Raw genomic sequence first — 25084 nt, 5'->3', positions numbered from 1 at the left:
TATCCAAGTAGATTTTAAACTCTATCAAAACAGGATCTGGTTCTTTTGTCCTCATTGTTTTGTTCCTAGGACCCAGTACAGTCCATGTTCCATAGCGGGCTGCTAGTAAATCAAAAAGAGGAATCATCCTGCCCTAGTAGGTTAACCTGATTAATTATGTGAAGTGAGGCCAGCAAGGAGAGAGCTGCATGTTAAATGTAACATACTTGAACTCTAAAAGCAGAGAAGATGTGAATATTACCTACACCGGTATTTTCAGCAAAAAAGAAAAAATCCATTAAATGGTACTTTTCATTGGGAACTGATGATTGCTTAGTAGATTTTGTAAAAATGGTATTGAATTATTAATTGAATTGTGAAAATAGCAAATGTAAAATTTGAAGATAAAAGAGGAGATGGTGATTTAGAAAGTAAATATAATCAAAACTTAAAGAATAAACTCAATTCAAGGAAAATTATAGGCACTTTATCTGGTCTGGGCATCTCTAGTCTCACCATGATTCATTGTAGAAATTGCTACTAGAATTATCCTGCTGATGATTAGACCTGGTCATTTCACATCCTTGCAAAACCTTTCAGGCACTTTCCAGAGAGTGTAGCAAATATAGTGCTTATTGTTGAAAAAATTCACAAAATGAAGAACAACAACTTTTTAGCACTTCTTCTTTATGGACTTTATATTAAATGCTTGGGGAAAAGTTGACTTTCTAATTTACAATTCCCAATAAATCTCAGGTTGCAGCACTCAGTATGGATTTTAAAATAGTTTGAATGGGTCCAGGGGACAATATTTCAATGCCTATCATCCCAAAGGTACCGTCAAATTGATTCCCCACTGGATTGTTCAAGGTACTAAGTCTTAGTTTCCAGGGGTTCAAATCATGCATGACAAACTAGTTTCCTTTGTTATGTTACAGGATACTCTATGTACCGAGGCAGATTGTTGAGAGTAAACCAATTTAGGTATCAAAAACAATATAATAGGTTTGTTTTCATATTATCGTTTTGAGATAAACCTAATGAGTTATTATTTAAGTGGTTAACAGTAATGTGTTTGAACTTCACACTACTTAATGAGTAAGAAGTAGCAACAATCACGCAAGCTGACTGTAGCTGATGAATCTGAAGTAAGAATGGACATTTTTTAGGTGTTCATGAGGCACTTGCTGAGTCAGAGTCCCATTTTTGATGCAGTCTGATTGCCTAGTCATTTTTATATATACTGGTGGACACGCTCAGAAAACTCCTGGGTGGTAATAATGAGGACTCATTAGGTATCGTTAATGACCTATTCTTTTGTATATAGTTATCAACTTCTTAAGCAGATTCTGGGAACAAAACTTGGAGAACATCTCGACTGACACAGAACCCAAATTTATCATTTTCCAGCAACACCCCTTGTGTGAATACTAATTCCTGTTAGTATAACCGTAATTGTAAAACACCCCTTGGCAAGAAAGTCATAGCGATAATAAAAGCATTTTTTTTTTTAGAGTTTAGAAAACGGAAAGGATACCTATATACCACGAAATTACTTTAAATTTCAGTCTTCCTTTAGTTCTGAAGGAATACGACAACAGTTTACCCACGAACCAAAGAAAACATCTAATCTAGGTAATGAAAACCGAATCAGATAAGCAAATAATATAAACAACACGTTTATTTAAAAAAATAAACAGAAAAATGCTGTTTGTCTGGTACATTTTCTCATGAAGCATAGATAAATGGCTATAAAAAACTATCATATGTTAAATACAAATTACAAATGACTTTCTGACTAAGAGAACTAATAGATGTTCAGCACATGCTTAGTGTGAAATTCACTGTATTTGACTTGTTGGCTGCTAATGATAGAAAATGGTCATCATGAAAAAACTTCTGATCTTTTTTAATTCATTCAACTGCATTAAATCTTTTTCATTTTTATTCTGTTGTTATATTTTAATTCGACCCAAGTCCATTTTTTGTTAGACAACTGATTTTTATAGAAGAAAGAGAAATCAATTTCTTGAGGATTCTTAACCTTTTTTTCTTTTTAAGATCACTGCAAGAAACTGCTTGTTGCGGTCTCAAAATTCCTGTGACTATCTGTGCAAATAAAAGGACACCTCATTACCCTGAATGGAAGTAACAGTGTGAACATGAGGAGTGCACTGAGAAGTGATCAGTAAAAACCTATTTCCTCCTCTTTCAACAACATGGGGTGAAGGATTGAAAGCAAAATATTTTCTGAGCCGTGCCTGTGGCTCAGTGAGTAGGGCGCTGGCCCCATATACTGAGGGTGGTGGGTTCGAATCCGGCCCTGGCCAAACTGCAACAAAAAAATAGCTGGGCATTGTGGTGGGTGCCTGTAGTCCCAGCTACTCAGGAGGCTGAGGCAAGAGAATTGCCTAAGCCCAGGAGTTGGAGGTTGCTGTGAGCTATGATGCCACAGCACTGCACTGAGGGCAATAAAGTAAGACTCTGTCTCTACAAAAAAAAAAGCAAAATATTTTCAAACAATTGACAACAATGCTGTTATTTCATTATGGCTTTGAAAGTGAACAAAAGATGGCAAATATCCTCTCTCTACACACAGCAACCTCGGTCCTAGTATTGTCCGTCGCTATGATGCTTCTCTGTTCAATTTTCTTTCTGTCTACATGTTTTTAAATGATGTGTAATTTGGGCTGGAGATAACTCCAATCTCTGTGCTTTCACCTTCCCACGTAATAAATCAATTTATAGTTTATTAGCGTAAGTGCTGAATCTTAAATTATTTGGTCACACATCTAAGAATAATTTATTTCCATAGTAAAATAACATGAGTTTGGTTTGTTTTTTGTTGTTTGGTTGGTTTCTAATTTAGTCCCTTTGTTGCATGTATTTTGACTTCTTAGTAATTTTGGAGTAAAAAGATTTAAGGCTGTGGCTTTCTCCCACCCACCCCCAAGGCTCTGCTGCTAGATGTGAGGCAGATGGTGTCCATGTCGCCGTGCCAGTGACCCCTGATGCTCCAGAGGTGAGGGATTTGCTGCTTTGAGATGCTCAGGTTAATTTAAAATTAGATCTGGCCTCAAGAAGTCATACTGATGAATTGGAACTGAGAAATTCAAATTTACATGCCTCCAAATAAAGGTATTCCTTCCAACCTGAAGAAGCTGTCGGAGGAGAAAAATAAAACATAATCAGTGTAAGCAGTCAGTATAGTTTAACGAAACACATGAAAATTATTATAAACGAGGCAGTCATTTATTAACAATACACATAAGTTTAAATGATCTGAATTATCAAACATTTAACTCAATGGTCTAAACATACTTTAAACGGATGCACCATTGAAATTTCAATTATAAAAACATTATTCTATAACAGGCATCAACATTTAGTAGTACAGTGGCACTTCATATTTAAATTAAAAGATCTTCTCTTATCTTTAACGGTTTTGTGAAACTGAGATAAATCTGACCACATGTAAATGTGTCAACTTTTCAAGGTATTTCTTAAACTTGCTGACAATAAACTTTTTTACAGATATCACCCTCAAAAACAGTTAAGAAATTCTTTTTCATTAAGGCAGAGGCTACATCTAGAACAAAAACCAAGGAAAGCATTTCCAAACACTTTGTAATATAATAATAATGCAGCCTTTCATTACAATCTATATAGTTTATCCATACACATCAGATTGTCAGAGGATAGCCTTTCTTTGATGCATCAGCTACTAAAGGTTTAACCTACCTTTTCTTTGTGAATATCTTCAATACTTTTAAATTAGCACCAATATGTAAATATGTAATGAATATACATATTTTGGACAGCTAAAAGAAATGAAGCCTAGCCATAAATTCTGATTGTTCCATTCAGCATCAAATATGTTTAGTGCCACTTAATGTAAAGGGTGCTTCTGGCCTATTTAAGGATGTAATTGACAATGTTTATGCTTATAATGACTCCAAACAATAGGCTCAGAAAGTTATAAAAATAAAGCTGGTACCATAATTAACAAATCATTAGAAAAGTGAGAGACAAATGCCTTTAAGTGAATTTGTTTATCCTTAAAAGTCCATTGCAAGAGGGACATTGCCTAACAATTGCAATCAATGTAACCTGGCTTATTGTACCCTCAATGAATCTCCAACAATAAAATAAACAAATAAATAAATAATAAAAAATAAGTATAAAAAGTAAAAAAAAAAAAAAGTCCATCTGAGAATGTCCTGCTTTAACCTTTTTGTTTGCAGTTAGGCGACCCCTAAAGAACATGCCGCCTTCTTCTATTGACACACAGACCACAGGGTAACATTTAGTCCTTCTGTGATAAAACCTATAATTATTATTATAGTAAGTTAATAAGTGATGATTTTCATTATGTTACCCAACCACCACAGCAATGTCTTAGTACTAAATAATTTAAATAAATAATAAAAAAGGAAAAGAAGTAAATAACGCTTAATTGCAAGTTCAAAACTAGAAAAATCATCAAACATAGTAAGTCAATATGGGTCAAAATAAGAATATTACTCCGGCTCATCATATCATAAAACATCAAAGGTGTTCTATGAAAGACACAGGAGGGCAGCGCCTGTGACTCAAAGGGGTAGGGCACCAGCCCCATATGCCGGAGGTGGCGGGTTCAAACCCGGCCCTGGCCAAAAACTGCAAAAAAAAAAAAGAAAGATACAGATGGAGTGGAAGATGGTCTTTCACCAGGGAGCTGCTCAGGAAGATGCAAAGTCATGTCTGTACAGAGAAGTGAAGAAGGGTGGATTGAACGGCCCTGATAGTCCTGTAATCCTGTTTGCTTTGCTGGTGTTGTCAATTTGTACCATTTTGTTTTATTGACAGATTAAGCCCCATATCTATAAAGGAAACTAGCACTCAGGCTGTTACTAATGTACAAACAAGAGTCCTACAATAATTAATATTTTGATTTTACTATTAAATAAAACAATATGAAAAACAGACAAAGGTGACTTTGTACAAATACATAGGTGCATAACTCATATACACTTACAACAAAGAGAATTAAGTGTACCAATTATGTGCTTATGTCTCTGCAACCTGGAAGTCTTTAGCAATATTTACAATTGTTCCAGGTATTAAAACTGTTAAATAAATCTATCATTGATTTATTTACTTATTCGAAAACATTTATCCATCGCTAACTTTATACCAGATACTGCTCCAGGAGCCGTGAATGCAAGAAACTAATCTCCTGCCATCCCCAGAAATCAGTTATCAAAGGTAAAAAGGCAGGCAAACATTCAGGGTAAAAGATTTGTGCCATAATATTGGTAAATAGGAAATAAAAATCGACACAGGAGTAGTAAGCCTACATTTGAATTGAGACTTAAAGAATGGATTGGAATTGTCATAAATAATACATTGTTCCTAGTTATGAAATAAGGGTGTTTCTAACAGAGGAACCAAGATGGGCAAAGGTTTAGAAATAAGGGAGAATGCAGGACCTTCAATATTGTGCCACATAAAATTTAAAGGAGAGAAGACATAAGTTTCTGAAATGCTGGGCAGAAGACGTTATCCTTTTATACCATAAAAAAATTATATTTTTCTTCAAATAGTGGTGAGAAATGTTGAAGAATTCTGATGCGGAGAGAGGATAAAGGAAGTGTGGAAACTATGACTGAGGGAAAGAGGAAGTCCATTTGGCTGGCATTGTCAGGGCAGAGACACCGACTGGAAGCAGTAAGAATAACTTCAGTTACAGATATCTTCTTTCTTTTTTTTTTATTGTTAAATCATAGCTGTGTATATTAGTGCAATCAAGGGGTACAATGTGCTGGTTTCATATACAATCTGAAATATTCTCATCAAACTGTTCAGTGTAGCCTTCATGGCATTTTCTTAGTTATTGTATGTAGACATTTGTATTCTGCATTTAGTAAGTTTCGCCTGTACCCATTCTAAGATGCACCGTAGGTGTGGCCCCACCCATTCCCCTCCCCACCATAACCTCCCCCCTCCCTTCCCCTCCCTTGGCCCTTTCCCCATATTCTTGGGCTATAGTTGGGTTATAGCCTTCATGTGAAAGCTATAAATTAGCTTCATAGTAGGGCTGAGTACATTGAATACTTTTTCTTCCATTCCTGAGATACTTTGCTAAGAAAAATATGTTCCAGCTCTATCCATGTAAACATGAAAGAGGGAAGGTCTCCATCTTTCTTTAAGGCTGCATAATATTCCATGGTATACATATACCACAATTTGCTAGTCCATTCATGGGTCTATGAGCACTTGGGCTTCTTTGATGACTTAGCAATTATGAATTGGGCTGCAATGAACATTTTGGTACAGATGTCTTTGTTATATTGTGATTTTTGGTCTTCTGGGTATACACCTAGTAAAGGAATTATAGGATCGAATGGCAGGTCTATTTTTAGATCTCTAAGTATTCTCCAAACATCCTTCCAGAAGGAACGTATTACTGTGCATTCCCATCAGCAGTGTAGAAGTGTGCCCTTTTCTCCACATCCACACCAACATCTCTGGTTTGGGGATTTTGTTATGTGGGCTACTCATACTGGGGTTAGGTGATATCTCAAAGTAGTTTTGATTTGCATTTCTCTGCATTTGATGATTAAGGATGATGAGCTTTTTTTTCATGTGTTTGTAGATTGTGCATCTATCTTCTTCAGAGAAGTTTCTGTTCAAGTCCTTTGCCCACCCTGAGATGGGATCGCTTGTTCTTTCCTTGCTAGTACATTTGAGTTCTCTGTGGATTCTGGTTATTAAACCTTTATTGGAGGTATATCCTGCAAATATTTTCTCCCATTCTGAGGGCTGTCTGCTTCCTTTACTTACTATGTTCTTGGCTGTGCAGAAGCTTTTTAGTTTTATCAGGTCCCAGTAGGGTATTTTTGATACTGCTTCAATTGCCTGGGGAGTCCTCCTCGTAAAATATTCACCCAGGCTGATTCCTTCAAGAGTTTTCCCTGCACTTTCTTCAACTATTTTTATAGTTTCATGTCTTAAGTTTAAATCTTTTATCCAGTGAGAGTCTATCTTAGTTAATGGTGAAAGATGTGGGTCCAGTTTCAGTCTTTTACAGATCGCCAGCCAGTTCACCCAGTACCATTTGTTAAATAGGGAGTCTTTTCCCCACTGAATGTTTTTAATTGGCTTGTCAAAGATCAAATAACGGTAAGTAGCTGGATTCGTCTCTTGGTTCTCTATTCTGTTCCAGGCATCTACTTCTCTGTTTTTGTGCCAGTTCCATGCTGTTTTGATCACTTTCGGTTTATAGTATAGTCTCAGGTCTGGTAGCGTGATTCCTCCTACTTTGTTTTTATTTCTGAGTGATGTTTTGGCTATTCGAGGTTTTTTTCTGATTCCATATAAAACGAAGTATTATTTTTTCAAGATCTTTAAAATATGACAATGGAGCTTTAATAGGAATTGCATTAAAATTATATATTGCTTTGGGTAGTAAAGACATTTTAACAATGTTGATTCTTCCCAGCCATGAGCATGGTATGTTTTTCCATTTGTTAACATCTTCAGCTATTTCTTTTCTTAAAGTTTCATAGTTCTCTTTGTAGAGATCTTTCACGTTCTTTGTTAGGTATGCTCCCAAATATTTCATCTTCTTTGTCACTACTGTGAAAGGAATAGAGTCCTTGACTGTTTTTTTGGCTTGGTTATTTTTGGTATGTATAAAGGTTACAGATTTATGGGTGTTGATTTTGTAGCCTGAGACATTGCTGTATTGCTTGATCACTTCTAAAAGTTTTGTAGTAGAATCCCTAGTGTTTTCCAGATATACGATCAAATCATCTGTGAAGAGTGAAAGTTTGATCTCTTCTGACTATGTGGATACTCTTGATCGTCTTTTCTTCCCTAATTGCAATGGCTAAAACTTCCATTACAATGTTAAAGAGCAATGGAGACAATGGGCAACCTTGCCTGGTTCCTGATCTAAGTGGAAATGATTTCAATTTAACTCCATTCAATACGGTATTGGCTGTGTGTTTTTTGTAGATGGCCTCTATCAGTTTAAGAAATGTCCCTTCTATACCAATTTTCTTAAGTGTTCTGATCATGAAGGAATGCTGGATATTATCAAAAGCTTTTTCTGCATCAATTAAGAGAATCATATGGTCTTTATTTTTTAGTTTGTTTATGTGCTGAATGATATTTATAGATTTACATATATTGAACCAGCCTTGAGACCCTGGGATAAATCCCATTTGCTCATGGTGTATAATTTTTTTGATGTGTTGTTGAATTCTGTTTGTTAAGATCTTATTGAGTATTTTTGCATCAATATTCATTAGTGATATTGGTCTATAATTTTCTTATTGGGTCTTTCCCTGGTTTGGGGAACAAGGTGACGTTTGCTTCATAGGATGTGTTGGGTAGTCTTTCTTTCTCTATATTTTGGAAGAGGTTTAGTAATATAGGCACTAGTTCTTTTTTAAAGGTTTGGTAGAATTCTGATGTAAAGCCATCTGGTCCGAGGCTTTTCTTTTTAGGGAGATTTTGTATAGTTGATGCTATTTCAGAACTTGATATAGGCCTGTTCAACATTTCCACTTCATTCTGGCTAAGTCTTGGTAGGTGGCATACTTCCAAGTATTGGTCAACTGCTTTCAGATTTTCATATTTCTGAGAGTAGAGTATCTTCTAGTATTCGCTAAGTATTTTTTGAATTTATGAGGGGTTTGTTCTTATTTCCTCGTTAGCATTTCTGATTGATGAAATTAGAGATTTTATTCTTTTTTTCCTGGTTAGGTTGGCCAAAAGTTTATCTATTTTATTGATCTTTTCAAAAAACCAACTTTTGGATTTATTGATCTGTTGTATAATTCTTTTGTTTTCAATTTCATTTAATTCTGCTCTGATTTTGTTATTTCTTTTCTTCTGCTGGGTTTGGTGTTGGAATGTTCTTCGTTCTCCAGTTGCTTGAGATGTCCCATTAAGTTATTAACTTCCTCTCTTTCCATTTTCTTGAGGAAGGCTTGCAGTGCTATAAATTTCCCTCTTACGACTGTCTTTGCAGTATCCCAGAGGTTCTGGTAATTTGTGTGTTGATTGTTGTTTTGTTCCAAAAATTTGGTCATTTCCTTCTTAATCTCATCTATAACCCATGTATCCTTCAGCATAAGGTTGTTTAGCTTCCATATTTTTGTATGGGTATGCAGGTTCCTGTTGTTATTGAGTTCAACTTTTTTTTTTTTTTGTAGAGACAGAGTCTCACTATACCGCCCGTGGCATCACATGGCTCACAGCAACCTCTAACTCTTGGGCTTACGCGATTCTCTTGCCTCAGCCTCCTGAGCAGCTGGTGAGTTCAACTTTTATTCCATGATGGTCTGAGAAGATGCAAGGAATAATTTCTATTTTTTTAAATTTGCTGAGGTTAGATTTGTGGCCTAGGATGTGATCGATTTTGGAGTATGTTCTGTGGGCTGATGAAAAGAATGTGTATTCAGTTTTGTTGGGATGAAATGTTCTGTAGATGTCTGTTACATCCAGATGTTGAATGCTTAAGTTTAAATCTAAAATTTCTTTGCTTAGATTCCTTTTGGAGGATCTATCCAGCACTGCTAAAGGGGTATTAAAATCTCCAACTACTATGGAACTGGAGCAAATCAAGATGCTCATGTCTGTTAGAGTTTCTCTTATAAACTGAGGTGCGTTCTGGTTGGGTGCATAAATATTAATAATTGAAATCTCATATTGAGTATTACCTTTGACAAATATGAAGTGTCCATCTTTATCCTTCCTTATTTCAGTTGGTTTAAAGCCTATTGAGTCTGTGAATAGGATTGCAAAGCCTGCTTTTTTCTGCTTTCCATTTGCCTGGAGTATAGATGACCATCCCTTCACCTTGAGTCTATATTTGTCTTTTAATGTAAGATGAGATTCTTGTATGCATCAGCTGTCTGGCTTGAGTTTTTGTATCCAGTCAGCCAAACTGTGCCTCATTAGAGGACAATTTAAACCATTCACATTAATTGAGAATATTGATAAGCCTTTCGAGACTCTGGTGGACATTTTTAATCCTTTTGCAACTGTGGAACTTGGAATTTGATCAAAATTTTCTGGCTGGGTTTATTTTTGTGGCGGAGGATTATGCTGGTGTTTATGGAGGACAGGTCTGAGAATATCCTGGAGAGCTGGTTTAGTTATGGCAAATTTCTTCAACATGTGAATGTCATTGAAGTATTTAATTTCTCCGTCATAAATGAAACTCAGTTTAGCAGGGTATAGGATCCTGGGTTGAAAGTTATTTTGTTTTAGGAAATTAAAATTCGATGACCATCCTCTTCTAGCTCGAAAGGTTTCAGCAGAAAGATCTGCAGTTATTCTAATATTCTTCCCATTGTAGGTGATGGTTTTCTTTCGTCTGGCAGCTTTCAGAATTTTCTCCTTCATATTAACTTTAGTGAAATTGATTATGATGTATCCGGGGGATGTCTTATTTGGGTTGAGTCGTGTTGGAGTTCTGAAACTGTCTGCTATCTGAATTTCAGAATCTCTTCGCATGTCTGGAAATCTCTCCTTCATAATCTCATGGAGAAGAGACTCTGTGCCTTGTGAAGCCACTTCATCACTTTTGGGGATCCCTATAAGACGAATATTGGTTTTCTTCGAATTATCCCAGAGCTCTATGAGAGAGTGATCTGTTTTTGCCCTCCATTTCTCTTCCTCTCTGAGAGTTTGGGAGCATTTGAAAACCTTGTCTTCAATGTCAGAAATCCTTTCTTCTGCTTGCTCCATTCTGTTACTGAGGGATTCTACTGTGTTTCTCAGATCTTTGAAGGCTGCAACTTCTTGTCTCAATGTGTCAAAATCTGTGGTCATTTGGTCTTTGAATTCGTTGAATTCTTGAGACATCTTTTGGGTTACTGCATGGAATTCTTATACAATCTTATTTACTATCCAGATTCTGAATTCAATTTCTGACATCTCCGCTATTTTTTTGTGCATGGGATCTTGTGCTGTGTCTGCCCCATTGATCCTTGGGGGAGTTGATCTACTCTGGTTATTCATATTGCCAGAGTTTTTCTGTTGATTTTGCCTCATGATTGTTTTTCACTGTTGCCTATGGCCATCCTCAGAGTTGGGGAGGTTTCTCTCCAAGATTAGACCCCAGCGGGATCACTCTGTTGTTGCGGATCTTTGTAGGAAATGACCCTGTGTAGTTCCTCTGGGGCTGCCCCAGCCAGGGAGTTCTGGTTATGAAAGAAGCTCTGGAGAGTGACACACCCAGATCCAGGTGCACACGTGGTGCACACGGTTCTGGGAGTGCCTGGCACCCAGTTACTCTGGCACAGAGGGTCCAAGGCTCCAGCAGTCTCTGGCCAGGAGAAGGGCTCCGTGCAGATGCAGGGAGGGCTCTGGAGGGCACGTGGCTACCAGAGTCCCTGGCCAGATGAGCGGGCCAGTGTGGAGGCAGGGAGGTACAGGGGAGAGGATGTGGGGTACGTGGCTCCCAGAGTTCCTGGTCAGGGGATTGCGGAGGCCTGGTGGGCTCCAGTAGTGGGTTGGGGGTCACGGTGCAGCTCTTACTGAGGTCCTGGTGGGCGCTGATAGTGGTTGCGGGGTAACACTTATGGAGGTCCAGGCGAACGCCAATCACAGTCTCAGCTCAGCTCTTATGGAGGTCCCGGGGGGCTCTTATCATGGTTGCAGTGCAGCTCTTATGGAGCTCTGGGCAGGTGCTAATCCAGGTTGAGGTGCGGCTCTTACGGAGGTATGGGCGGTTGCGGCCGTAAAAGTTTAGCAGTGGGGCTGTCCTCAGGCATAGCTGGATACCTGGTTCTTCACCTTGAAGGTCTGCTTTCTCTGGGTAGGCTCCATTCTCAGAAAGGCTTTCCTGATGTATCCATGAGATGACTATAGCAGTTCAAACACATACATCCAGGCTTAAGCCCTAGGTGAAGTGTGAGTCTGCTTTCCCGTTACTCAAACAAATGAAAATCCCACAATTGAATCTCACAAATATTTACTTAATGGCAAATTGAAGAAAGAGAAACTACCAATTCCTCCATATTAAATTAGGAAAAAATTGTATTCAATCACCACCCAGTCAAGGTAATACCCAACATTACTATGAGGCTTTTTCTGTTCCACTGATGTTTTTAGGTATCTCATGGACACCAATAACTCATCGTTCAGCCTTCTGCAGCAATATATCAGAAGGAGAAGTTTTTATATATGCTTATTGGACTCTAAGATTGAGTAATAAAAAAATGCATTTTTTTTTTTTTTTGAGACAATCTCACTATGTTGCCCTTGGGAGAGTGCCATGGTGTCATAGCTCACAGCAACCTCAAACTCTTGGGCTTAAGTGATTCTCTGACCTCAGCCTCCCAAGTAGCTGGGACTACAGGTGCCCACCTCAATGCCTGGCTATTTTCTTCTTGCAGTTGTTATTGCTGTTTAGCCATGTTCAGCGCATGTGGCTAGTGCCATAACCACTGTGCCGTGGGTGCTGACCCTTAAAAAATGCATTTAAGTCTCACTGAGCTTTGGAGATTCATTACCAATATCCAGCCCCTTTCTGGATAGTATTAGCAATGTTCTAAATAATTTAAATAAATAATTTAAATTTAAATTTTTTATAATAAATTTAACTTTATTAAGTTGTTATCTTTATTAGTATTTCTTACCTCTTTTTTTTTTTCTTTTGGTTTCTTGAGTTAAATGCAAAAATGCACATTTGATCCATTAACTTTAGGCCCACTAAAGAAAAGCCTCAAATAGCTTTTCATGTATAATTTGCCAATTTAGTAATTTCATGAGTGTTCCTTATTATAGATTTTAAACAAAAAAAAATTAACTTCACATTATCTCTTTTGCATATTTCTTCAAATATGGAGACATAATATACCATCATTGTTGTACAAGTTGAATAAATTCACTGTGAATTGAAATAAAAAATGAATTAAATGCATACACCAAGGTTTTGTATAAACAAAAATGTATTGAAGTGCCTTGAATGGAAATGCTTTCTAACCCACATTCTTTAGATAAATGGTTTAATTGCTACGTCCTATTCAAAATGGATTTGCTTAAAACCACTTAAGGTTTATTTATTTTTTGAATGGAAGAGGTCAAAGTTTTCAAGGACTTTAGTGGTCTTTTTTTTATTCTTATGTTTCCACATACATATGTGATATGCAATATAATGAATAATACTAATTTTTTGGCTTTGGATGATTTTATGTCAATTTATGTAAGGAACATTTTAAATGACCGAGAGCATTTCTATTTATTAAGGGCAGCATGACTTAAAAATTTCAGATATAGAAATGAAGCTAAAAATCAAGTAAAAAATTGTGTATTTACTTGGATTTTGATATTTTAAAAATACTTTCATATCTAACTAATTTAATCCTTCTTTTTATTGATTCAAATAGGCTTTTATTGATATTTTTATTACCTAGATTATAGCATTTTCTATAAATATTGAGAATTTAATCATTCCTTTTAAAAATTTACAACTTAGGGTTTTTTTTTTATCTCTGTTTACTTCATTGTACTTTCTCTAATTCAATGTTGGACAGTGACAGTGATAAGAAATGGTCCGTGCATATTCTTATGGTGCTGCCTTATATTTATGGGAAAGATTTGATTGCCTTTCATTCCCTTCTGTTGATATTGGTTATTTAAATGTTTCTTATAACAAATTTAGTAATTTATGGCTTTCTATAAGATAAACTATTTTATTTACATTGACACATATAAATTCCTTAAATCTACGTGTTTCTGATTTCTAAAGTTACTCATTTAATTTCTATTATTTTTCTTCTTAATCTTTTATGGCAAAAAAAGAAAACCCACATTCTTTTTCAAAATAAAGGTGATTTTTTTTTTTTTAGGATATAATGTATAAGTTTATATTATATTAAAGAGAAGGAAGAGAGTGAGTAGGGAGAAGGGATGAAAAAGAGAGAGAGAAGAGAGCAGAGAGTGAATGAGGGAAAGATGGTGGGAAAGAGAGAGAAAAGGACCAAGGGAATGGTGAATCATCCCCAAGAAAGAAAGCAAGGAAGATGATTTTTAAAACTGAGTTTTTTATATTTGTCAGGTTTGCTAGTTTTTATTACGTTTTTATTTTTATTAGAATTTCTTACCTTTTTTTTTTGGTTTCTTGAGTTAAATGTATATTTGGAATTTTATTGCTTTATGAGTCAGATAATATGGTCTCTTTGGTTCTATATTCCCAAATACTTGTGTTTCTTAATGTAAATAAAGGGAAAGAAAAACCCGTTCTTCTTTTCCTACAAAAGGCACTAACTTTCAAGCTCTATTTCCATGGAAACCTAAAGCTGAGAATCAACCATCTTACTAGGCAATATTGCTCATGAGAAAATAAACCCTGGGTGGTTAACTGCATCTGGTTTGGGAGGAATGCAAATGACTGTAAATCTTCATGAGCTTTCTTGGGTGCAGTGTCTTCTTGTATGTGTGTCATTATGAAAGTTTTGAGATACATATGTTGCAGGAAGATGAGGCCCAATGGAGAGAAAGAGCACCCAAGCACCATGTTTATAAGAGGGAGGGTTTTATTTCAGCCAGCAGAGCTTATGGCATAGAAAGATTAGAAATGGCCATGATGTCTGACTGGTTTGGTCTGTCCCTTTTTATCTCCAGTCAAAAAGTTCCAACCCACAGGTACACTTCTCATTGGTCAGTTTGAATCAAGTGGTAGATGCTGTTTCAGCCCCCACAGAACTACAGGATTTCACAGAAGTGGAAATTTCCATGTTCTAGGAAATCAAGTCTACAAATTCCTAAGAGCTGAGTCACTATGGAGAGGACCCTGTAGGTGTATCCTTGTAGTCTCCTTAAGAAGACCTCTGATCTCCTAGACCTCACCCTTCCCAGGTATCCTCTCTCACATAAAAATTAAGAAATGTAAAATCCATGTGGCTGGAAACAAATGCAGCCCTTCCAGCAACACCAATAAGCTGAGCAAGTTGAAACTTGCACGAGTGAATCACAAAGGACACTGTCGACTGTGTTCTTGGAAGTGAAATAATGGACCCTAACCCAGCCTGTCTCAGAGTGCACTAACTCATCATGGTGGACCCTAACCCAGTCTGTCTCAGAGTGCACTAACTCATCATGGTCTTTTCTTATGGGCTGTTACATTCCTCTGAAGAAGCCATTGTCAAGGGCGGCCTACTGTGGTCATGTGAGATTGATTTTTCAGATGAGCCCACGTTTCTATATGAAGATTGTTTTTATTTATGTGTTTATCAAAATGTGATTGGTTTCCCACTCTGTGACATGCAGAGGGTGGTCAAGAGGGGTGCAGGGCAAGAATGTGCCACACCTGCAATTCCGTACGCGCTCTGCAGATACAACACTGAGCATCCTGAGGATGGTGCCACTGATGCCCCTGTGACAAGGCTGTCTTATAAGAAAGGAAATTTTGAATAGGAGATTCAATGTCATTATTTTAGGAAGAATTAACAAAAATGTAAAAAGTGCTACATTGGAGGGTCAGAGCAGGAGTTTCCTAGATGCCTGGAAAAAAGTTTCAAAAAGCTTTCAATCCTAGAAGTAATATTCAATCTAGTTCTCAAAAGATAGATAAGGCAATATCTACAATCTAAAAAAGCAAGCAGGGGGAGAATTATAGGTAGACAGATTTAAAAGACCATGTTGCATTTTTTTAAACATCATATGCCGTCTTTCACCTGTGCAGTTATGTTTCATATTCAGCCCACATATCAGTTTGAAATTGCAAGAAATTTAATTGTTTCTGTTATTTACATATGCGTAGAATTCAACACATGATTAAATTATAAAATGCTAATTATAGAGGTACTTTATTGTAATCTTTAAGTTCTATTAAATTATCTACCTACTTGAGAAAAACATTTCATTTCATGCTTCACCAATTATGAATATTGAGAAAATCACCTTGAAAATGATCATATTAACATGAGGGGAATGATATTGCTGATTCTAGCTTCATGTTCTAAGTCAATGCAAATAATTTCTTCTTGTAAATTATCTATGATGTTTTCGAAAGAGCACGTGTGAGTATCTGCTGGCTGCTCCTGCTCTCCTGAGTCTGGGAGCAGCGTATGTGCTACAAAGTCTGTACACACTGAAAGAACTCTGAGTTAATGCTTATCATGCTGAGGATATTTAGTATGTATGTAGCTGTCTGACAAAGCAACGGTGTAGAGACATGCTCATGTCAGATTAGATGGTCATTTTTTAAAAAAATAAGTATCCAATACTCTGAAATACTCGCAGAATTGCCTTTCTCATCTGAACTGGTGCATCAGACCATCATTACATTGAGTAACATTAAGTTCAAATTATTAGGGCCAGCTACAAAATTTGGAAGGCTCACTAAAAAAATAAAATGCAGGGTTCTCCTGCTGTGTTCAAACAGCAGGAGAAAAGTTTTGCCTTTAGTATCCAGTCTCTTGGGGTTTTATTTGCAATTTAATGCCTTGCTCCATTTGACACAGGGGTACTTACAATGTGAGTTCAGACCCCATGCTGCTTGGGGCCCAGCCCTCCAACTCAGAGGATATCCTAAGAATGCCAGTGCTGTGGCTCCCAGTGAGACAGAGGCAGGGATCTCTGGGTGTGGGAGGGAAGTTGGTGGCCAGAAACTCATCCCAGGAAATTTGGAATGATGCTTGAGGGGAGGCACAGCATCTTAGCACGCTCTGCAGGGTCCCACCAGGCTTCATGTCCAATGCACAAATTCCAAGATAAATTTATTATTGTATCAAGACAGTGAATGTGGAGCATAACCACCCGAGTGTGGGGGGCTGCAGGGAGGTTGCTTCCCAGCACAGTGGCCCTAGGAATCTAAGCCTGCAAGTCTGTCCCAGATAGACTATTTCATTTGCCCCTCTCCAAGCCCTTACCCTGAACCTGAAACAACACCAGCCACATGTTCAGCTTAGCCTGGCACTGTGCTTTACTGTGTCAGAAATAACTACAGGAGAATAATGTGCATAAAAGATAAGCAGTAACAAAGGTAGTTAGGAACTAAGAACGCCTTAAAAGACTTATATACAAACCAATATTTTTATTCCATTCTGGCTGTAAGTTACTAATGCCCAGTTTCTAAAATTTTGATGCTTTTATGTATTTTTTTTAAAAAATGGAATCTTTCACCTATTTCTGCAAATCTTATCCTCTAAATAAGAACATAACTTGTAAAGGCCAATTACAATATAAAAATGCTTGAAAAACAAATTTGGTAAAATCTGCTAAGAAAATTAGCAATAGTTTCATAATAAGGGTGAGTACATTGGGTACTTTTTCTTCCATTCCTGAGATACTGTACTAAGAAGAATATGTTCCAGCTCCATCCATGTAAACATGAAAGAGGTAAAGTCTCCATCTTTTTTAAGGCTGCATAATATTCCATGGTGTACATATACCACAATTTATTAATCTCTATAACCCAGTTACAACCTAAGAATAGGGAAAAGGGGGAAAGGGAGGGGAGGGAGGGGGAGGGAGGTGGAAGGAGAGGGATTAATGGGATTACACCTGCAGTGCATCTTACAAGGGTATATGTGAATCCTAGTAAACGTGGAATGTAAAGGTCTTAGCAAAATAACTAAGAAAATGCTACAAAAGCTATGTTAACTAGTGTGATGAAAATGTGTCAAATGATCTACGAACCAAGTGTATGGTGCCCCATGATCATACTAATGTACACAGCTATGATTTAATAAAAATGAATAAATAAATAAAAAGAAAATTAGCAATAGATATAAATGAAGATATAGAAGTTCTGCTGTCTATGAAACACTTGTATTTATACCGCAACAAACTATTGTATTATTACTATCTGAAACCATATGTCTTCTTTTTACATATGTATATTCATGAGAACATGATACCCCAAAATATGGCACCTTGGCCTATGGGAAATTTTAAGCTGAAGGAACTCGGCAATATCAGAGAAGCAGATAAGTGTCTCTGACCTTCACCCCTGAGACAAGTCATAAAACTCCCAAGAAATAGGTGCCCTCTCTATACCTGGACAACACATTTCTGAAGACAAAAGACCATACAGAAGAATCTTAACAAATAGGCTCTGCTATGTTTCCTTTCCATTATCATCATTCAATCATACATTTTTTATTCCTATCCTAATTTTTCATAACTATCCATTTCTCCATCAAATATCACCCACCTAAAAAATACATAAGTTGATCCATTTCTTCAGGTCCCTCATTCCTCACGAATGTTCTCATGCCAAGTAAAACTTACATGAAATAAATTTGTATGCTCTTGTCTTGCTAATCTGTCTTTCATTTTGGGAGCCTGAGCCATTAACTTAGAAAAGGGGGAGAAAATATCTTTTCCTACCCTGTGATATGCCCAGGATATTATTAATTTGAAAAAGGATACTTGTCAGTTATTTTGCCAAATTAATTTAATTCAGATGAAATCAATTTGGTAACGTAAATTTTAATAATGATGGAAAGTGTGTTTTATGAAGGATACCTTTAAGGTTACTATGATGTGTTAACTTTTTCAGGTATTAATAATAATCTTGTAATTATTTCAATATGTATATTGTCAACAAAACACTCAAACAGCAGACTCTGGGAGGCTGAGGTGTGTGGATTGCTTGAGTTCAGGAGTTCGAGACCAGCCTGAGCAAGAGTGAGACCCCATCTCTACTAAAAATAGAAAAAAATTAGCCAGTGTTGCAGATGGCACCAGTAGTCCCAGCTACTCAAAGCCAAAGCAGGAGGATTGCTTGAACGCAATAATTTGAGGTTTGTGTGAGCTAGATTGATGCTGTGGCATGCTAGCCTGAGTCAACAGAGTGAGACTCTGTCTCAAAATAAAAAAAATACATCTTAGAAGTCTAGGTCAAGCCTAATTTGGAATATTTTAGCAGACTTGTGCAAAATTTTCTTATTGCTCTACAAAGTGTGGGGTTAAATACCAAAGTCAAATTCTCTCATGGAAAAGGAATAAATGATGAGGAAAAGAAGTCATTTTATTTTTTCTCCCTTTAGGTTCCAAGTTGAAGCCATTGCCTTGAAGAATACTTTCTAGAAATCCTTTTCTACTGCTTTCTAGGGACATAAAGAAATCTTTGATTAGTCAAGACCAAAACAATTTCTTGTGATTAAGTATAAATTATGGTTTTAAATTCTGGGGTTCAAAATTACATTCCAACCCACAGTAGTTCTAGGAGATTGTACAAGATTGTTTTTAAGATTTAGTTCTCATCTGTTAAAAAAAAGAAAAGTATAGACCTTTCTCCTTCCTTCCTTCTTTCCCTTCCTTCCTTTTCTTCCTTCCTCCTCCCTCCCTTCCTTCCTTCCTTCCTTTTCTTTCTTACAAAATATTATGAAAGCATAATCTTTTTCTTTATTGTTTCAGATTCATTGAGGGTACAAAGAATTAGGTTACACTGTTTGCATTTGTTCGGTAAAGTCTCTCTTGTAATTGGGTCCCACCCCCTAAAGGTGAGCGGTACACCATGACCCCCATGCCCCTCCCTCATCTCCTCTCCCTGGTCCATTGTTCCCTGCTGTCCACCTTGAATTGATTTGAGTTTTTCTCTTATGTGAGTGTTATTAGATCATCTACTGGCTTTATATTGGAATTGAGTACATTGGATGCTTGCTTTTCCATTTTTGTGATACTTCACTAAGAAGAATGTGTTCCAACTCTATCCAGGTTAATACAAAAAAATGTAAAGTCTCCATCTTTTTAATGGCTGAATAGTATTTCATGGTATAAATATACCACAGCTTGTTAATCCATTCCTGGGTTGGTGGGCATTTAGGTTGTTTCCACATTTTGGCGATTGTAAATTGAGCTGTGATAAACAGTCTAGTGTAAATGTCCTTATGATAAAACGATTTTTTTTTCTTTTGGGTAGATGCCTAGTAATGGGATTGCAAGATCAAATGGAAGGTCTAATTTGAGTTCTCTGAGGATTCTCCACCCTTCCTTTCAAAAAGGTTGTATTAGTTTGCAGTCCCACCAGCAGTGTAAAAGTGTTCCCTTCTCTGCACATCCATGCCAGCTTTGAGACTTTGTGATGTGGGTTATCCTCACTGGGACTAGATGATATCTCAGGGTGGTTTTGATTTGCGTTTCTCTCACAATCAGGAACAATGAGAATATTTTCAAATGTTTGTTAACCATTTGTCTGTCTTCATCAGAGAAGGTTCTGTTCATATCTCTTGCCCAGTGGCAGATGGGATTGTTTGCACTTTTTTGTTGTTGTCAATTAATTTGTATTCTCTGTACATTCTAGTTATCGACCCTTTGCCAGATTTATACCCTGCAAACATCTTTTCCTATTCTGAAGGTTGTCTTTTTGCTTTACTTGTTGTGTCCCTAGCTGTGCAGAAGCTTTTCAGAAGAGTTCAGACGCCATGGAGAAGCGGCACAAGGGCATAATCATTTTGATTATGTGATTTGCTTTTGTGCAGTTTGAGTCAAAATTATAGTTGTGCCCGTCTCCCAGATCTCATGCATTGTTCCTGTTACCCTGTTTCCCCGAAAATAAGACAGTGTCTTATTTTAAGGGGTGCTCCCAAAGATGTGCTAGGTCTTATTTTCAGGGGACGTCTTATCGTTCCTGTAAGTAGGTCTTATTTTCGGAGGATGTCTTATTTTTGGGGAAATGGGGTAGATGTAAATTTATCTAGCCCCTCATCTGCACTCCCATCTGCTTGGTTTCACTGAGTTTTACTGCCATATGTGCACATGGGCGTTGGTCAGTTAGTTCCAATTTAATAGTGAGGACATGAGTGTTTGCTTTTTTATTCCTGAGATACTTCACTAAGAAGAATGGCCTCCAGTTTCATCTAAGTCGTTACCAAAGGTATTAACTCACAATTTCTCATAGTATTCCATAATATAAATATGCCACATTTTATCAATCTATTTTGCATTGGTGTACACCTGGGTTGATTCCACATCTTTGTGACTGTAAATTGTGCTGCAGTAAACATTTTAGTGCATGTGTATTTTTGATGAAATGACTTCTTTTCCTTTGGCTAAATACCAAATAGTGTATCTAATTTCAGTTCTTTGAGGTATCTCCACTCTATTTTTCATTGACATTGGACTGGTTTGCAGTTTCACCATCAGTGTATCTGTAAGAAGTGTTCCTTTCTCTCCACACCCTTTCCAGCATCTCTTGTTATGGGACTTTTTGATAAACACTGTTTTCACTGGAGTTAGGTGATATCTCATTGTAGTCTTGATTTCCATTTCCCTGATGATTAGAGATGTTGAGCACTTTTTCATGTGTATATTGGCCATTCTTCTATCTTCTTTTGAAAAGCTTTTGTTCTTATCTTTCGCCCACTTTTTTATGGGGTTGTTTGACATTTTTTTATTGATTGAGTTCTTTATAGATTCTGGTTATCAATCCTTTCTTGAATGTACACTATGTAAATATTTTCTCCCATTCTGTTGGTTGTCTGTTTGCTCTATTTATTGTTTCCTTGGCTGTCCAGAAGCCTTTTAATTGAATCGAGTCCCATTTGTCACTTTGTGTTGCGGTTGTGATTGTCTTTGGAGCCTTCTTCATAAATTCCTTGCCAAGGTCAATACTGATAAGGTTTTTCAATGTTTTTTTTCTAGAATTCGTATAGTTTCATGTCTATGGTTTAAGTCTTTTATCTGTGATTAATTGGTTTTGTGAGGGATGAGGGGTGACGGTCCTGTTTCAGTCTTCTACATGTGACTATCCAATTTTCCTATCACCTTTTATTGAACAGACATTAATATCTCTCTCCAAGGTGAATAAAGAAAGTAAATAATGACATAGATAAAAAGGAATTTTCAATGTTCATGTATTTCTTTTTTCTTTTTCTTTTTTTTTTTTGAGACAGAGTTTCACTTTGACACCCTAGGTAAATTGCTGCAGCATCACAGCTCACAGCAAACTTCAACTCCTGGGCTTAGGTGATTCTGTTGCCTCAGCCTCCTGAGTAGCTGGGACCACAGGCACCTGTCACAATGCCAGGTTATTTTGTTGTTGTTGTTGCAGTTTGACCAGGGCTGGGTTTGAACCCGCCACTCTCTGTATATGGGGCCTGTGCCCTACTCATTGAGCCATAGGCACTGCCCTCATGTATTTCTTCTTTACAAAGAGAGAGAAATATTGAACAAATATAAAATTTCTGTAGCTAATGGTATAAAAGTGCAGAACAAGCTACCTGAGCACTTGACTTAAAAAGTTAAATCTCTAAGGCTACTTGGCACACCTTGATAGGAGAGCTGTCTCACATCTTGTATTCAGAGTTCCGCTACTGAAGGAGGCCGTAATAGCAGATTTTCCAAGGAATAAAACCAGAATCAAAATGGTTTTGTTATTGTTAATAACAGCATATGCCACTTTTGCAATCAAAAAGTTATAAAATGCTTCCTGATGTCTAATTATTTTAGTGTAAGGCGAGTGCATAATATAAAAAGTGTAAATACTCTAGGAACCAATTTAGAAACAGTCCCCAGGATAGGGTCCTTTTCCATGAACACAGAACAGCACATTAAATGAGAACCCCTATGTCATTATCAGAGGAAGTCGGGGCTTCAGGAGTATAAAACATAGATGTTCACTCTGCCTCCCTTGACCCTCACTAATGGTGTTCAGAGGACTGTTGTGTTTTCTGAAAAAGGTCAGCTTACAGAATGTTTTCATCAGCCTAAGCTAAACAGGAATTTTACTCATGCTAATAATTGTGAATTTTTTTTTTAACCTCTTCCTAATTCTCTATGTTCCATGCCCTCCTTTTAATTTCCTTTTTTATTCACTGATGTGCTGCTTAGAGAAACAGTTGTAGCCAGATTGGGGAGTGCAGTAAAATGAATGGCTGTGATATTTATCCCTCCTTCTGGCAAAAATTCTTTGCGTAACTGCATTAAACCCTGCAGAATTTAATGTGAACATGTGCATATTCTACTGAGTTCCTTTGGAAATGAGGCATGCCAGGAGAATGGCATAATTTTTTCATGGTGGAATGACAGTACCTTCAATTCAGAACAAAATTAAAATGCAAACATTACTCCCTTCTTCTTGTTTAAACATTTATGTCAAACAACATTTATTTCTGCTTTTAATTTATTACATGAAACAAGTGATAACAATACTTCGCTCTCTAATATCTACCAACGTTTTTTCAATCATTAAAAGTGTTAGACAAGCAATCACACCCTGCTTTCATCTTTATGTAAAGCCATTTCTTTTTTCCTTTAGCTTTTAAATAAATGATAGGATGCCTTCCATGAATCAGCAAGCTGGTGTTTATGGTTTGTGATTTTATGAACTTAATATAAGCAGATTAGCTAGTAGTCCCTCCTCAAGCATAGGAAGAGTTAAAAGTCAAAAACAGTTTGGTCAGCCACGACTAATCTGTTGAATAAAGTTATATCACAGATTGAAAAAGAAATGAGGGATTTTCCTGAATTATTAAGGCCACTGAAGCTACTGGACTTGAAAAAAACCTAACATCTAGTTGTCTAGGGAAGAGGGTATCTCTAATCTTCATTTTCTGTTTGAAACTTTGTACTTCAGAAGAAATTAGAAACAAAGTAAAATAAAATACTCTACCAAAATTTTATTTTTATTCTTCCAAGATGCTTTGCCCCTTAGTCAACCATTACCAAATAATGTAAGATTAAGGAGAGGAAAATGCCTTGCTTCAAGTACAATACAATGATATTTCTGGAAAGTCCTTATGAAACAAAATGTGAATATTGTCTCTTAAAATGGCTCTGTTTTACTCAAGGAGAATAAAATAATGTGACAACTTTAATTGCCAGGTGTTTAGGATATATTTTACTTAATCTGAGAATGGGTCAATTCTTTACCACCTATCAATGTTGCCACCATTATGAACTAGGAAATGTGATTATTTGTAAGTACACAAAACAAAAGAGATTACCCCTGTACATTGGACACAGAAGTGAACAATAAGTAGTCATTTACTGCCATTAAACTTGAAATTAATTGAAAGTTCTGAGTATTTTAACATTTGACAGGGTACTTCTCAAATACAATTTGATAATGTATCATTTTAACTCCCCCCCAAATAATACAACTATCTGCCCCATAAAATTGCCACAATTTCATGTTATCTTCGTACTTGAACAAGTTCCAGTAATGGTGAAACCAATTCAGTGCACTTGTGGTTTCTTCTTTTACGTCCATGAACCATATACAAACAAGCGACACCTATGATTTATATGCTTTCAATTTGCATTATCAATAGACTCTAACTTTAATAGATCTCCAGAATTCAGTGTACTTCTGGATATGGGGACTCAGTTGAATATCGTAAGGCTCTGTACGATATATACCTAGAAGGCCTGGTTTTCTCTACTGTTTTGTTCACTTTCTATATCAGATTCTAAAGATTGAACTTTTCCTGTCTGTCAAACCGAAATCCAAGTTATAACATGTAGAGAAGTGTTCCATGATATACTGTAAAGGACAAAACTAATGAGAATGGAGGTGGAAGGCAAAATGTAGGTGAAGAACATAGTCATATCAAATTCAAGTTACTTGATAACTCACAATTGCTAAAAAATATATAAAATTTGAAGCCAACTACAAATCATGTTTTAACTCTGAAATATCTAAAATAGAAAATAATAGCAATTTATATGTTATTACTTTGAAAATAAATGTTGAATATTGCAATAATTAAGCGAGTTTAGCTTTATTGATAAATGCTAACAAGCATTGTGTCCAGCTGCCACTCGGTAAATATGTTAAGTAAATATATTAAATATTAAAACACTTGTTTAGTTTCATTGCAGTAAAGGTATTGAACTTTGTAAGATTTTAAAGAACATTTAGACCACATCCTTAATTTTAATAGATAAGGCAATGGGGGGCTTAGGAGGTAAGGAAGCAATAATGCTTCTTATTACTTTCCAATACAACGAACAATAAATATTTGACAAAGGCCAATTTTTTAATAAACTGAAACTCATTTGGTTATGCACTTTTCTGTTAACTACTTTTGATGGGAATTTTATTTATTATTTTTTCAATAGCCAATAAAACTGAATACACAGGAGATAATTAAACCTTTTATTAATTACTGATGTTTATAATTGAGAAAAACAACCATGACCCTATGTG

The 25084-nt window shown here is 36.4% G+C and overlaps 1 protein-coding gene across 1 annotated transcript in view; it reads right to left on the bottom strand.

Moving 5' to 3' along the window:
* Positions 1–1710: 1710 nt before the first annotated feature.
* The window catches only part of PRR16 (proline rich 16), a 285975-nt gene continuing 262601 nt past the window's right edge, over positions 1711–25084 (bottom strand). Inside the window, exon 3 of the mRNA XM_053566624.1 lies at positions 1711–3140. The gene's annotated coding sequence lies outside the window, so the exon portion shown is untranslated. The remainder of the gene's footprint in view (positions 3141–25084) is intronic.

The sequence above is a fragment of the Nycticebus coucang genome, chromosome 17, assembly GCF_027406575.1.
Source record: "Nycticebus coucang isolate mNycCou1 chromosome 17, mNycCou1.pri, whole genome shotgun sequence".
Classification (NCBI taxonomy): domain Eukaryota; kingdom Metazoa; phylum Chordata; class Mammalia; order Primates; family Lorisidae; genus Nycticebus; species Nycticebus coucang.
Note: the sequence above shows the minus strand (reverse complement) of the source record. Positions and strands in the feature narration are given on the sequence as shown.